Source organism: Eumetopias jubatus, unplaced genomic scaffold (genome assembly GCF_037043125.1).
Source record: "Eumetopias jubatus isolate StellerSeaLion01/CBP00866 unplaced genomic scaffold, mEumJub1_p1.0 scaffold_16, whole genome shotgun sequence".
Taxonomy (NCBI): domain Eukaryota; kingdom Metazoa; phylum Chordata; class Mammalia; order Carnivora; family Otariidae; genus Eumetopias; species Eumetopias jubatus.
The window spans coordinates 4823138-4837437 of NW_028274822.1; the positions used below are offsets into that span (position 1 = coordinate 4823138).

The 14300-nt window shown below is 40.6% G+C and overlaps 1 protein-coding gene across 2 annotated transcripts in view; it reads left to right on the top strand.

Annotated features, from left to right (window-relative positions):
- FBXO15 (F-box protein 15) overlaps window positions 1-14300 on the top strand; it is a 46654-nt gene that overhangs the window by 25620 nt on the left and 6734 nt on the right. The window lies entirely within an intron of this gene.

The following is a 14300-nucleotide window of genomic DNA, read 5'->3' on the forward strand; positions in this document are numbered from 1 at the left end:
CAGAGACTGAGGAAGATGGAGGAGGATGGGAAGCTGAGATGGGGGTAACTCACCTTTCATCTGTTTTCACAATTAGAAAACAAATTTCCACCTTGAGAAGCCTGCACATGCGGGACGCCTTTCCTCGGCATGTGGTTCTGCGCTCAGGAATCAGCAGAGGGCGCTGCTGCCATCTGCGTCCTCGCACATTTTAGAGAAGTACTAACTGGAATGTCCTCTACAGTTTTTGAGAAACTCTCTTGTGGTACCATGTGGTATATTTAGTAAATTCTGGCTGTGTCATTGCGGTTGGGGATGACAACACTTAGCCCTGCATTTTAAGAACACTTTCTGTCCCTATCAAGGATAAAATGTTTTATCATCATGTCCCTAGCGTTGACGTGGTTCTGTCCACTGTTTGTCATCAGTGAGACATGAGAAACCTGGCCTGATTCTAACGAGGCCATCTTTAGGGATTGGAGGAAGTAAAGGGGCAAGGTAGGACGTCTGCCGGGCACAGGGCAGAGACGTGTCAGACACGGGGCCTGCCCTCCTCAGGTTGTACAGAGAAGCCTGCTGAGCCAGGTGAGAGGCACATGCGGGGGGCTAGGGATTCCTGGGGGGTCCTCAGGAAGGGCAGAACAAGTGACCAGTGCAGTGTTCAGACAGGGTAATGGGGAGGGGTCCAGACCAGTTAGCAGGAGTCATGGGTCATGGAAAGGGCACAGCTTTAAATATGACATAACTTATAAACGGAGCCTGAATTTGGTGATTGTGTAGGGTCATTTCCAGCATTCCATCTTTAAATAAGAATTCTGAGGACATACCACTTTAGTCCACAAATTCACTGCAGTTTTATTAAAAAACCCCAGTGGGAATTTATGATGCGACTTGCAGAGTTGAGGCTAAAATCCATTTAGACTTACTCATGTGCATATGGAATGGCTGATAAAACTTTTGTTTTAAAATTTTAATTGTGAGATATTATATTCTTTCCTACATATGATGAGTGGATAGTCCACGGAAAAAATAATAAAACCCATGTAGCCACCACGCAGCTTAGGAAATCCAGCATTACCAGTGTCTTTGAAGCCACCTGTGTGTCCCTCCTTGCTGGTTCTGTATATTGTGTTAACCACTGTTCTGTGTATTAACTTGTTCCCTAGCATTTCTCTTTTTTTGTAATTAAACTTTTTTGTATTGTGCACTGACACAAAGAAATGCATAAAACAGATTATCATAAAGCAAACACCTGTGTGATCACCATCCAGGTCTTGATTAAATTTTGAAAATGGATAGTTAGAGGGGACTGGCCTTACCTCATGTTAAACCCACTGACCAAGAATGTGTGGGGTCACTGAGGTGGAGCAGAGCCCCTCTACACATCTTTTGTGGCTCCAGAGTCTTTTATCAGATTATTCTGACAAATGTGGGGCACACAGCACACCAATTACTAGCTGTTTCAATGAGTTGTACCATGATATACCTGTGTATCTGAGCATATCTTCATCTTTTAGAGGATGTGTATATATTTCTCTAGAGTGGTAGTGCAGAGTGCATTGTACAGAATCATTTGCCTAAGATTGGCTGGGAGACTCTTGAGAATTGACTCTGCAGGGAGTAGACATAATCAGAGGATTCATGCCATGTTTATATTCAGATGGCACAAGCCCATTGAAATATCAGAGTGAGTTCTGGCCAGTTGAGATGCTCTACCTTTCCATCACAGTATTTTCTCTGAACAAGCTATCCCTTTGTTCTCTTTTCTTAGTCTCATCTTAGTCTCTGTACTCAAAGTCTCATGGACTTTGCTGCAAGGTCCTTTAGATTTTTTTTTTTTCCTCTTTACCATACATGTTACTGCAAACAAAGCAGATGACCCTGGTTAGTTCTTGGTGCCTGGAGTGAGATTCCTCACACACAGAAGAGATCAGGCCTGAGCCGGCTCAGTGGGAGATACCCAGGATGAGCAGTACCTCTGCGGCCCACCAGCAAGGCCCTGCGTTCGGCAGGGCGATCCTCATCCGCTTGAAGCCACAGCGAATGCCTCTTGGCTTAGGATCCCAACACTGGTCTGGTGGGCTGAGTTTCCAGGCCGGTGACTGCCCAGCCCTGCTATATTCTTCACCTACCTTCGCCCACTCGTATCAGAACGGGCTCTATTCCAGAGTGCTCAGGAGTAGCCTAGGGCCTCATTTTATAAGATACTGCTCAAGCTTCTTCCCTCAGTCAGACACTGTACTGGGGGGTAGGAATTTCTACCTCTCAGCACTACCTCCTAGTGAATAAAAGGAGCTGTGTACTTTCTTCTCTCCCTAAAGGCTTGACTCCTTCCCTTTGGAACTTTGTCATATTCCTCCCCCAAGGAACCTGGGACGTTTTCTCTTTGTATTTTTATGTGTTCTGCCACTTTGACAAGTCATGGCTGGATTCAGAGTTTTCCTAAAAGGATCCATATTATCTCTCTTCAAAGAAAAATTTATGATCCCTGTACCTGTTCATATTTGCTACCTGCTTCTTTGTGTATTGTCCCTAAAATCAAGCTAAGAGGCAGTTTAGGAGAAGAAATATTTTGTCACCTGAAGTGGATTTATGAGAGGCACAGGGGTAGGAAGGAAAACCAGTGAAGGAAATAATGAAAGAGTGGTTTGTGAATGAAACTGAGTTAAGCTTATAGAAGTGCCTCATGTATTTCTCTGTCTGCATTCTGTCTTCTGTTCTTTCGCAAATGTGGGTGGACTATGGCATTGGGTCCTCAGGACCAACCCAGATTCAGTGATTCACGGGAGTACTCACAGGACTTAGGATATAGTAGTATTCATGGCTAAGGTTTATTAGGTGAAAGGGTACAGAGCAAACTTGGCAAAGGGGAGAAGGTGTGTAGGGGGATGTGCAGAGGAAAGCCCTCTGCCAGGGAGTCACCTGGGAAGCACTTATTTTCTCCAGGAATGAGTTGTGAAAATACGTGTGAAAGGTTGTCTGCCTGAGAAACTCATTTAAAGACTCAGTACCCGGGGTTTTTACTGGGGACTGGTCCTGTAGGCACCCTCTGCCTGGCACTACAACATTCCAGACTCCCAGAGGGAAGGACGTTCAGCATGAATCATGCGGTTGATACAGGCTTTTTGGAGGATGATGCAGTGAGCCACTCGTATGGGTTAGGAAAGATGAGGTGGGAATCCTTCTGGAATCCAAGTGCCTGGACAGCCACGGGCCAGCCTTGCCAGCAGGCCTCCCTGAGAGTAGACCGTCCCAGGGCTGCTGTGTTGACTCAGCTCTGCACAACTGTCCGTGAGCACTTCCACGGGAGTGTGGTCCAGCCTCTGGAAGGAGCAGGCAGGAAATACTGCAGCTGCGTTTTTGAAGTGTAAATAGAGCTTGAAAAGCATGATTAGCAATGCAAACTATGAAGGAATGTGTATGTTTGATCTTTGTATCAAGCTAATTATTACCAATTTTCAGAAACTGAAGGAAAAGGGTTTTGCCCAGGACAGCATGTTGTAGGCTTTTTATCAGGATTGGGAGGGAGTGATAGTGAAGAATCAAAGGGAAAGGATTTTTAAAATATGCTGCTTCTGTCATTTGACTTTTCGAGTTGTTAGAAAAACGCATTTAAAAACTAATGCCTTTTTGTTATAGGGTTTGAAAATTCTGAATATATAGAAGTTTATAAGGAAGCAAATAAAATTTACCTAGGACAACTATTCTTTATATTTTGGCCCATTTTCAAACACACAGGTCTATTTCTATCTGTGGACTGCATTTCGTGAACAGTGCCATACTCTGCCCTTTCCCCTTACATTGTGGGCATTTTCCCATGTCACTGAATCGTTTAGCAAATTTGATCATGAAAAGTTGTATGGCCTCCACTTGTTTGGTTTTATCATGATGCATTGACCCATTCTCTTAATGGGCCTTTTGGTCTCAGTTTTTCATGATTGTAGTGCTATTGTGATGCGTGTTATTTTGAAAAATATTGGATCATTTGAGAGGTGAAAGTGACATCTGATTGTTTTACATCTGCATGTGTCTTTGAATATTAGTTTGATTATTTACAAAGGCTGTTGACTACAGTAGAGGTGGGTGGGTGTGGCGGCTGCTGGGTGGGCTGTGTGTGTTGGGGGGGGGCATTTTCACAGGAACCACCGTGCTGCCACCTCTCCCAGGCATGTGGCCATGGCCAGCTCTCAGTGTCCTTGCTTACTTATTTAAGTCATCTTCACACTCAATATGGGGCTCGAACTCACAACCCCGAGATGAAGAGTCGCATGCTCATCCGACTGAGCCAGCCCTTCACCGTCTTGTGTATTTTGTTATGAAATTATGTGTCCCTCCCCCGATATAAAATTTCTTACTGATGAATTTCTATCTAAGTTTTCTCTATTATTTTAACCCAGTGATTCTTTTAGATGTATTTAATAATCATTCGGCCAGATTTTTTAAAAGATCTCATTTGGATTTTGATCAGATTTGCTTTAAATGTGTATGTTAAATTGGAAGGCATTGATCTCTTTATATTTAGAGTTTCAGACTCTCTTCTTTATTTAAGTCTCTGTCACTGCCCTCTGAAGAAGTGTTCTCTCTGTGGACCCTCCACTCACTGGTGCTTCATTTTTATTGTGAGTGAATTCTTTCAGCTTATGTTCCTGTGTTCTGTTAGATTCAGGCTATATCCTACAGAGTTTCTGCAATATGCTCTTCATTGAAATACTGATTAAATAATACGCGTTCAGTACTTAACTCTGTAAGACACAATAGAAAATATTGAGGGGAGAAAAAGAAGGTTTGGATTTCAGAAACTTCTTGTTCCTCCAGAAAAGTGGGGTTTCAGCTGTTCAGCAGCAGAACCTGATAAGCCCAGATAGCCTCTCTTTAAAGAAATTCTACTTGTAAGGTTTTAATACTTTGTTTCAAATATTTTTCATAGGTAGCATGTTATTTCATTTTTACTGTTGTGATTCCAAAAATAAATGACTTGTTTTGTTCCCTCTTTTGATACTAATTACTTTCTATGTTTCTGGGTCGGATTATTCTCTCTAAGCATTTATCATAACAGGAAGACATTAGAAATAGTACACTCCCATCTGGGGGTGGTGATTACCTATGAAAATTAGAACAGATAATTCTTTACAGTGTCTTCATCAGTGGTTGTTAGTACATTTTTCCTATTTTGTCCATCTGGTGAGCCATTATGAAAAATCAACATTACAGATTACCGTTCACAGAACAGGAGAACCCACATCTCCATAACCTTTATGCCAGAGCTATATATACAATGGGATATCATGCAGCCATAAAAAATGAAATCTTGCCATTTGCAACGACGTGGATGGAACTAGAGGGTGTTATGCTAAGCAAAATACGTCAGTCAGAGAAAGACAGTATCATATGATCTCACTGATATGTGGAATTTGAGAACCAAGACAGAGGATCATAGGGGAAGAGAGGAAAAAATGAAACAAGACAAAACTAGAGAGGGAGACAAACCATAAGGGACTCTTAATCTCAGGAAACAAACTGAGGGTTGCTGGAGTGGTGGGGGGTGGGTGGCATGGGGTGGCTGGGTGATGGACACTGGGGAGGGTATGTGCTATGGTGAATTGTGTAAGACTGATGAATCATAGACCTCCACCCCTGAAACAAATAATACATTATATGGTAATAATAAAAAAAAAAAAGAGTTGAAGTACCCTATCTAAAAGTAAGACACAGGCCATGTGATTTGTGGGACCCAGTGCAAAATGAAACTGCAGGGCTCCTTGTTAGAAATGCAAGGATTTCAAAATGACAGCAGCAGAGCAGGCTGTGTCTGAAGCTGGCCCTGCAGAAACACAGGCTGTGTGAGGAGAGGCCTCTTTGTGGGTCCTTCTCATCGTCTGCTGCTGTTCTGGACTCTGACTTCTGTGTGACATTCGACCTCAGATTTTGATTTTTTCTTTCTCTGTGGCAATTTGAATTTTTAAAATAATTTAAAAGGAAGGATATGAGGTCTTCATTTTGTTTTTGTTTCCACTTTCAAGCATATTGTTTAAATAATACATTGTGCTTTTCTCATGGATATTTATGAAGGCAATTGTGAAAAATAGAATCTCTTAAAACAAGCAGTTTGAGGAAGTTACATCTAATAAGAAACATAAGAAATGGGTTTTCTAATTTTTTCCTGGTGTGAATTTAGTTGTTATTAGAACCTTAGACCATCAGGACATTGAGCTTAGAGCCACTTCTCAGATCACAAGCATGTTACCCTCCATGATTCCTGTACCTTCTACAGACCTCTTGGGTTTCTTCTTCTGCTTCTTCTGGTTCTTCGTTCCCTTTCTGCCATGATTTTCGGGGCACACAGCCTGGGTTACAGGTTTGCTGTCAGTCACCTCAGAGCCCCTTTTCTTGTTGCCCTGTGGCTTCCCTGCATCAATAACTAAAATACTGCTCACCGTGATGCTGCTTCTTAACTTGAATGTGCCCCAGTTCCTTGGGGGAAATCACAAATAGGTGTCCATTGGTGCTGTCAGACTCTGACTTACCCCTTGTTGCGACTCAGAAGTCTTTTAATCAGCTTGCCGTAAGTCCCCTTTATATGTCGTGTAAGGGCTGTTTAGATATGATCACGGTCGTCTTCCTGCTCTGTTCCTTGTTCTTGGCCTCACTACCTGCCGTGCTAAGAAACGTTGTCACCTCTGTGCTTCCTGATCTTCCTCTCTCATCTGCTGTCATGTTGTCACTATATTACAGTCTCTTTGTGTTCTTTCCTGTTTCAGAGAAAAAGATGTCCCACTTCTCTCCAAAAAGTATATCCCAATTTCTTTTCCTAAATATAGATGCTCCTACCTCCTCTGGGACCTGCATTTAGCCATTTGTGTCTCAGCATCATCTCAAATCTGTTTTCCCATCATCATCTTTTTTTTCCACTTATATTCATGTTTTCTGATTCAAAAATTATTTTAGAAGGAAAAAAAAAGCACTTCTGTACAGATAAAAAAAAATTTGGTTGAAAACTACAGAAAACCTAACCTAAAACTGGCTTAGCAAAAATAATTCATGTTGAAAAATCCAGGGGGAGGTTTTATTTCAAACAGTTTGATGCAAGGGCTTATTGCCTGTCAGTGGGACTGGATATGTCTAGACAGCCTGTCTGTCCCTCCTCGTCTCTCTCATTCTGATTCTTCCTGCTTCACTGTATTCTGAGTTACAGTTCCTACTTTCAAGGCAGCTGTGGCTAGCTCTAGATCTCATGTCCTAGTGTGAGGTTCTCCTTTCCAGCACCCCCTCCCCAGGAGTCTCATTGCATCTCCTTGGCTCTAGTCGGCTTAGGGACTCATCCCTGACTCAGTAATGTGCCAGGTGAATGGGATGCTCCGTATCTGAGCCTGGCTGCTACCATCTGAAATATGGGGACTGACCTGCGTGTGTCTCAGAGGAATACTAGAACATGCTTAGCGAGAAAGGCAGAACAGATACTGGCGAGCCCAAAACAAATATCCATATACCTTCTCCTTAAACTTCTCTGGAAAGATTAGCCTAGAAAAAATAACGCATGGTGAAATAGACTGGATTGATAGAAAATTGGTCCACAGGCATGGAAGATAGAACTGGGTCTTGTGAAAATACCAGTCTGAATTTTTACATCAATAGAAAAAGTTATTTTGAAACATTATTGAATTAATGAACAGTGAACTTTTAAAGATTCTAAGTACACACTTCATCCTGTTGAAAATCGAGTTTTTGTCACCAGGACCAGGAATAATACTAGCAGCAAATGTAGCCTGTTAGGGTTCTCGCTAGTATGAAAGAAGTAGAGACTCTGTGGCTCAAAGACTTAAGGGGTTTTCCTGATGCTGTCATACTCAACAGTTCTGGATTCGGGAGGGAAATTGTCCTACAGATCTGAGAGTTCTACTTTTCCGGTCTCCTTCTAACACAGCTCCGATTCATTTCACTCTTACAGTCCTTACAGCAAGTGAAACCAAGGGAGAAATTTCTGAACCTCATCATGTTCAGAGTCCTCCTCTCTTTTCGTAGTCCATAATCTGTGTCTGGATTTAGCTACTTAAATTTCATGTGTATCAGGGGTTTGGGAAACAACAGAGGTATCTGAAAATAGCTGAGAAAAAGAGAGAAGCTATGTGTTTGCCTTGAGGAGGTTTATATTAGATACCTAACAAGGAAAGGGGGAGGTACTCAAGATTTCATCACCTAAGAGCAGGTGCCTATTCTTTTTGATCATTAGAGTCTAATGACTTTTCTGTCTTGTTATTAATTATTCCCTTGTCACGTTAGAGTCTCTGCAGCTTTAAATTGTTAATACTAAATATATTTGAGTTTGTAGGGTCTTCCTTCCTCTTTACCCAAGATTTACACACCCACCTGAGAGTTGCTTCCTGATGTCCAGTCCATTAACTCATGGTACTACGTTGGTCTCTCAGATGGCGCTCCAGGGCTCCACCTTACTCAGTGCTCGCTCCTCCTTGATGTGTGTTGCTTTTCCGGCCTCAGAAAAGAACCTCAAGCAGTACTATTCTGCTTTAACCCCCTTCCCTTTTCTCCCTGTTTGCCTTAGGAAAATCATTCAGTCAAACCAAACAATCAGTCAATCTCTCCTCCCAACATTCTTTACTTCCTGCTTTTTCTATGTTCTATTTATGGGGCAAAAAATGAATTCTAATCATAGCTGAGAAATGAGAAATGTGATAAGTAGTGCCATTAATCACGCCATAGAAGACATGACCTTTATTCCCAAAGACTGTAGGTTATTTCAGGAAACATCGAACATGCAGAAACAATCCAGTATAATTAAATGTTCAGGTGTGTGTGCAGCAGGGGTTAGAAAAGGAAGAGATTAGTGTAGGCTGAAAGGTGCTGTTAGCCATGGAGGGGAATACTGAAGTTTTGAGGGACTAAACTCCCTAAGGGAAGAGGAAGAAGATCTGAGGACACAGATTTCGGCATTCCTAGAGTTATCTGTTGATAGGAAAAGAACCGCTAGTTGTCATAAGCAGAAGGGGGCCTTCAGAGGAAGGTTGATAGAGCTGCTAACAGCTCACCTTTATTGAGTGCTACTTTTTTGGTAACTTTTTATTTTGATGTAATTTCCAACCTAGAAAAATTACAAGAATAGTACAAGAACTCCCACGTACATTTTTTCTGATTCTTTTTTTCACCATAGATTAGTTTTGCTTTTTCTAGGACTTTATATCAATGGGATCCTTCCTACAGGATGTACTCTTTTGTGTCCGGATTCTTTCTTTCAGCAAAATGCCTTTGAGTTTCATTTATACTGTTGCAGGTACTGATAGTCATTCCTATTTATTGATGAGTAATACTCCATTGAATGAATATGCCACAATTTGCTTATTTGTTTTCCTGTTGATGGACAGGAAATTTGGGTTGTTTCGTGTTTGGGACTATCTTGAATAAAGCTGTCACAGAATTCTTGTGAAAGTCTTTTTTGTCGACGTAAGTTTTTTGTTTCTCTTGGCAAAATACCTAGTACTGGAATCATTGGGTTTTGGGGGAGGTTTATTTATTAAAAATTGCCAGACATTTTTTTATGTATAAGAAAATTCAGGGCACCTGCGTGGCTCAGTTGATTAAGCGACTGCCTTCGGCTCAGGTCATGATCCTGGAGTCCTGGGATCAGGTCCCACATCGGGCTCCCTGTTCGGTGGGGAGTCTGCTTCTCCCTCTGACCCTTCCCCCGCTCATGCTCTCTCTCTCTCATTCTCTCTTTCTCTCAAATAAATAAATCTTTAAAAAAAAAAAGAGGGGCGCCTGGGTGGCTCAGTCCTTAAGCATCTGCCTTCAGCTCAGGTCATGATCCGAGGGTCCTAGGGTGGAACCCTGCATTGGGCTCTCTGCTCGGCAGGAAGCCTGCCTCTCCCTCTCCCACTCTCCCTGCTTGTGTTCCCTCTCTCGCTGTGTCTCTCTCTGTCAAATAAATAAATAAAGTCTTAAAAAAAAAAAGATTAAAAAAGAAAATTCTATGTGTAAGAAATTGCCAAAATATTTCTTTAGAGTGTTTCCATATCCCAGCTGACATTTAATGTAATTAGTCTTTTAAGTTTTAGTTGTTCCATTGTGTGGGAGTAAGATGATCATCATGGCCTTGATTTCTGTCTCCCTAATGGCCAGTAGTGGTGAGCGCCTTTCTACGTGCCTCTTGGCCATTTTCCTGTCTTCTTTTTGAAGCATCTACTAATCCTTTCACCTTTTTAAAAATAATGACTTGTCTTTTCTTGAATTATAGGAGTCCTTTATGTATGTATTCTAAATACCAGTCGTTTGGCAGATAAATGTTCTACAAGTATCTTTTCCCAGTCTGTGGCTGGCTTATTCATTTTCTAAATGGTATCTTTAAAACATTTTTTATTGAGGTATAATTGACATATTATAACATTACATTACTCTATAGTACAATGTACTGATTGGATATTTATACATCGTGAAATGATCACTGCAGTAAGTCTAGTTACCCTCTGTCACCATACAGAAACTTTCAGCAACTTTCAAGTATGCTCCACAAATATTTGACTGTAGTGCCCATGCTGTACATTACACCCCTGTGACTTATGTATTTTGTAAGTGTAGTCTGTACCTCTTGACCTGCTTCACCCATTTCATCCACTCCTCCCCTCTAGCAACCACCATTGTGTTCTCTGTATTTATGAGTTTTGTTTTTTCACTTGTTTTGTTTTTCAGATTCCATATATAAGTGAAATCATAGGGTTTTGTCTTTCTGTGTCTGGCTTAGCTCACTTAGCATAATGTCCTTTAGGTCCACCCATGTTGTTGCAAATGAAGGATTTCCTTCTTTTTTGCGGCTGAATAATATTCTATTTAGTGTGTGTGTGTGTGTGTGTGTGTGTGTGTGTGTGTGTGTGTGTGTGTGTGTTACATATTTTTGGATATGATTTTTATATGTGTATTACATATTTTTTTCTGTTCATCCATTGATGGGCACTTAGGTTGTTTCATACCTTGGCTATTGTAAATAATGCTAGAGTGAACATGGCGATGAAAAGGTGTTTTTTTTTTTTTTTTTTTTGACATAGTGATTATATTTCCTTTGGACGAATACCCAAAAGTGGAGTTGCTGGATCATACAGTAGTTTTTTAAAAACATTTTTGAGAAACATCTATACTGTTTTCCATGGTAGAAAGTGTAAATTAGTGCAGCTACTTCCCACCGACAGTGCACGAGGGTCCCCTTTTCTCCACATTCTCACCAGTCCTTGTTATTTCTTTTTTCTTTTTCTTTTTGATAATAGCCATTCTGACAGGTGTGAGGAAATCTCTCGGGGTGATTTTGATTTGCATTCTCTGATGATGAGTGATGATGTCAAACATCTTTTCATGTGTCTGTTAGCCATCTGGATGTCTTCTTTGGGAAAAGACATTTTTAGATTCTCTGTCCCTTTTTTAATTAGATTTTCTTTGGTATTGAGTTTTATGAGTTCTTTGGCATATCAGCTCCTATTGGCCATATTATTTGCAAATATCTTCTCCTATTCAGTAGGTTATCTTTTCACTTTGTTGATGGTTTCCTTAGTGGTGTGGAAGCTTTTTAGTTTGAAGTAGTCCCATTTGTTTACTTTTGCTTTTGTTGACTTTGCTTTTGGAGGCAGATACAGAAATGTATTGCTAAGACCTATATCAAGGAGCTTATGTTTTTTCCTAGGAGTTTTATGGTTTCTGGTCTTACATTCAGGTCTTAATCTATTTTGAGTTAATTTTTGGATATGGTGTAAGATAGTTTTCCAGTTTTATTTTTATTTTTGCGTGTGGCTGTCCAGTTTTCCCAACACCATTCATCAAAGAGACTGTCCTTTCCTCACTATGTATTCTTGCCTTTTAATTGTATCTTTTAATGATCAGAAGTTTCTCATTTTGATGAAATCTAATTTATCAGTTTTTTTATTTTATAATTTTTGGGGGGGGCGCTTAAAAACGTTTCCTACTCCAGATTATAGAGATATTCTTTCCTCCAGTTGTATTATGGTTTTAACCTTTACATTTAGATCCATGATCCATCGCTAATTAATTTTTGTGTTAAGTATTATAAGGTAAGGATTGAGGTTCATTCTGTTTTTCCATATGGATAATAAGTTTTTTTGCACCATTTGTGAAAAGACTTTCTCATTGAATTATTTTGATGTCTTTGTTAAAAGTCAATTGCTTGTAAAAGTGTTGATCTATATTTGGACCCATCTATTCTGTTCTGTTCATCTATTTGTGTGTCTTACAGTGATGCCCCACTGTTTTGATTGCTGTACCTCTATAATAAGTCTTAAAGTCAGCTTTTTTTTCTTCTTAAGATTGTGTGGCTATTTTATAGGTCCTTGGTATTCCATATGAATTTTAGAATCAGATAGTCAAATTTTATTATTTACTTATTTTTCTATATTGATTCTTTATAAGTTATTAAAATGCCTGCTGGGTTTATTATTGTGATTGCATTAAATCTGTAGATCATTTGGGTAAACAGATGTGTTTATAATTATTGAGTCTTGTTATCCGTGCACGTGGTACATACCTACTTCCTGCTTGGCAGTAGGCTTGGCTCTTAGAGGAGTATTATTGATGTAATATATATAAGGTGCTTAGCACCTTTAGCCTGGGATATATAATAATCTACCCTGTAATGTTAATATGTATTCTTAGTTTTGTTAATCTTCACAAAGCTTTATAAAGTATTTTCTATTTGTGTCCTTATTTTACTCAGCTTAGAACTTGACCAGGGTTACACAGCTAGTAAATGGCTGGGCAGGGCTTGGAATGAGGCCTTCATGACTCTAAAAGCCAGGCTTGTAAGTGAATGTCACTTGAAGCCAAGGGCAGTGAGCCTTGAATTTAATTTCTCTGCATTTTGGGGATGGTCTTATGGTTTGGTAGGTTAGAGTTGGAGTTTCTAACAGAATTTATTGTGGTGGGTTTAAGCAACACAGGAATTCACTAAGGGGATGTTAGCTTAAGTGAAGGAACCCAGGCCACTTATGACCTAGTTATACGAAGGTTGGGGAAGGGAGAGGAGTAAGCATGAGATGCACAGATGCAGGAATTGCCACAAATTTGGGGGAGCCATAAGTGATTCCCCAGCAAATATTGTCTGCTAATTTATAGATTTTTCTCTATTGGCAGTAGTACGAAAGCAAAAGTTTATGAGAATTTAAATCTGTATTATAAATTCTCAGTATTTAAGCAAATAGGTGATTATGTTTCCCCTTTTTGTATATGTTTTAATCTATTGTAAGATCCATCTTATAATAGACACATAATGTTTGAATCATGTCTCTGCCACTTACCAGTGGTATGACCTTGGGTGACGTACAGTTAATCTCTTTGTGTGCCCTTCTCTCACTTGTGAATTCAGAAAACTATAATACCTAATTAATAGAGGGATTTTAAGATATTTTAAAGTAGTCTTTTAAGCTACTCTACATAAAGTGCTTAACACAATGGCTGGTGTACAGTAAATACTCAAAAATATTGCCTATTTTATATATACACGTTTTCACACATACATTCTGTGTGGAGATTGTTTAAATGTAGGGTGAGCTTAACCTTTTTCTCTGATAGATATGAGCACTTACAGAGTATGCCGAGAGAGCTCTGACCTTTGAAGATACTGCAAATGTTAGAGTTATTCTAAAGCGGGAGAATATTTGGTAATAAAATAACAACAGTCCTTGCTTCCACAGAGATTTCATGTTTATTAGCTTAGACAATTGCCATTGAGATGTTATTGGCTGTTGTACTTTGGGGTCCGTTTTCTGCAGTGTCCTGAGGACAAGCCACATGGAAAATGAACTCGCGGCTTTCTGTATGGCATCGTCTGGCTGCCAGTGCACATGCCAGCCAGTCGGAGGTCTCTCTCGATTTTGCACATGGCTGTGCAGTAATATAGAGCAGAGCAGAGCCACATCTGGTCCATTCAGAATGTCATTACCACGTCTCCTCTGAGGCTTCGCTTCTCACAGATTTCCTCCCTGCTTCCATTGAGCCCTGCCGAGGTGACAGTGGAGCTCTTGCCGGGAAGGGTCAGTGTCATTTGGCATTGGCTTCCGCACCTGGGGAGAGGAGGAGAGGAGCTGCACGGTCCTTGCTAATTACTCAGCAGCGAGGGGACCACGTCATGGGCTGCCTCTGTTCTTGGTACAGATGGGCTCCCAGCACCCTCCTGCAGGGCCGGAAAGTTCTGCTCCTAGTGGGTATCTCCCTTAGAGCCATTACTGTGTCACAGAAGAGGCTGCTGGCAAAGCAGCACTAAGGCTTGGCTTAAGTGATGACACCATGCAGAATTTCTAGGGTAGGGCTTTGGCTCCTAA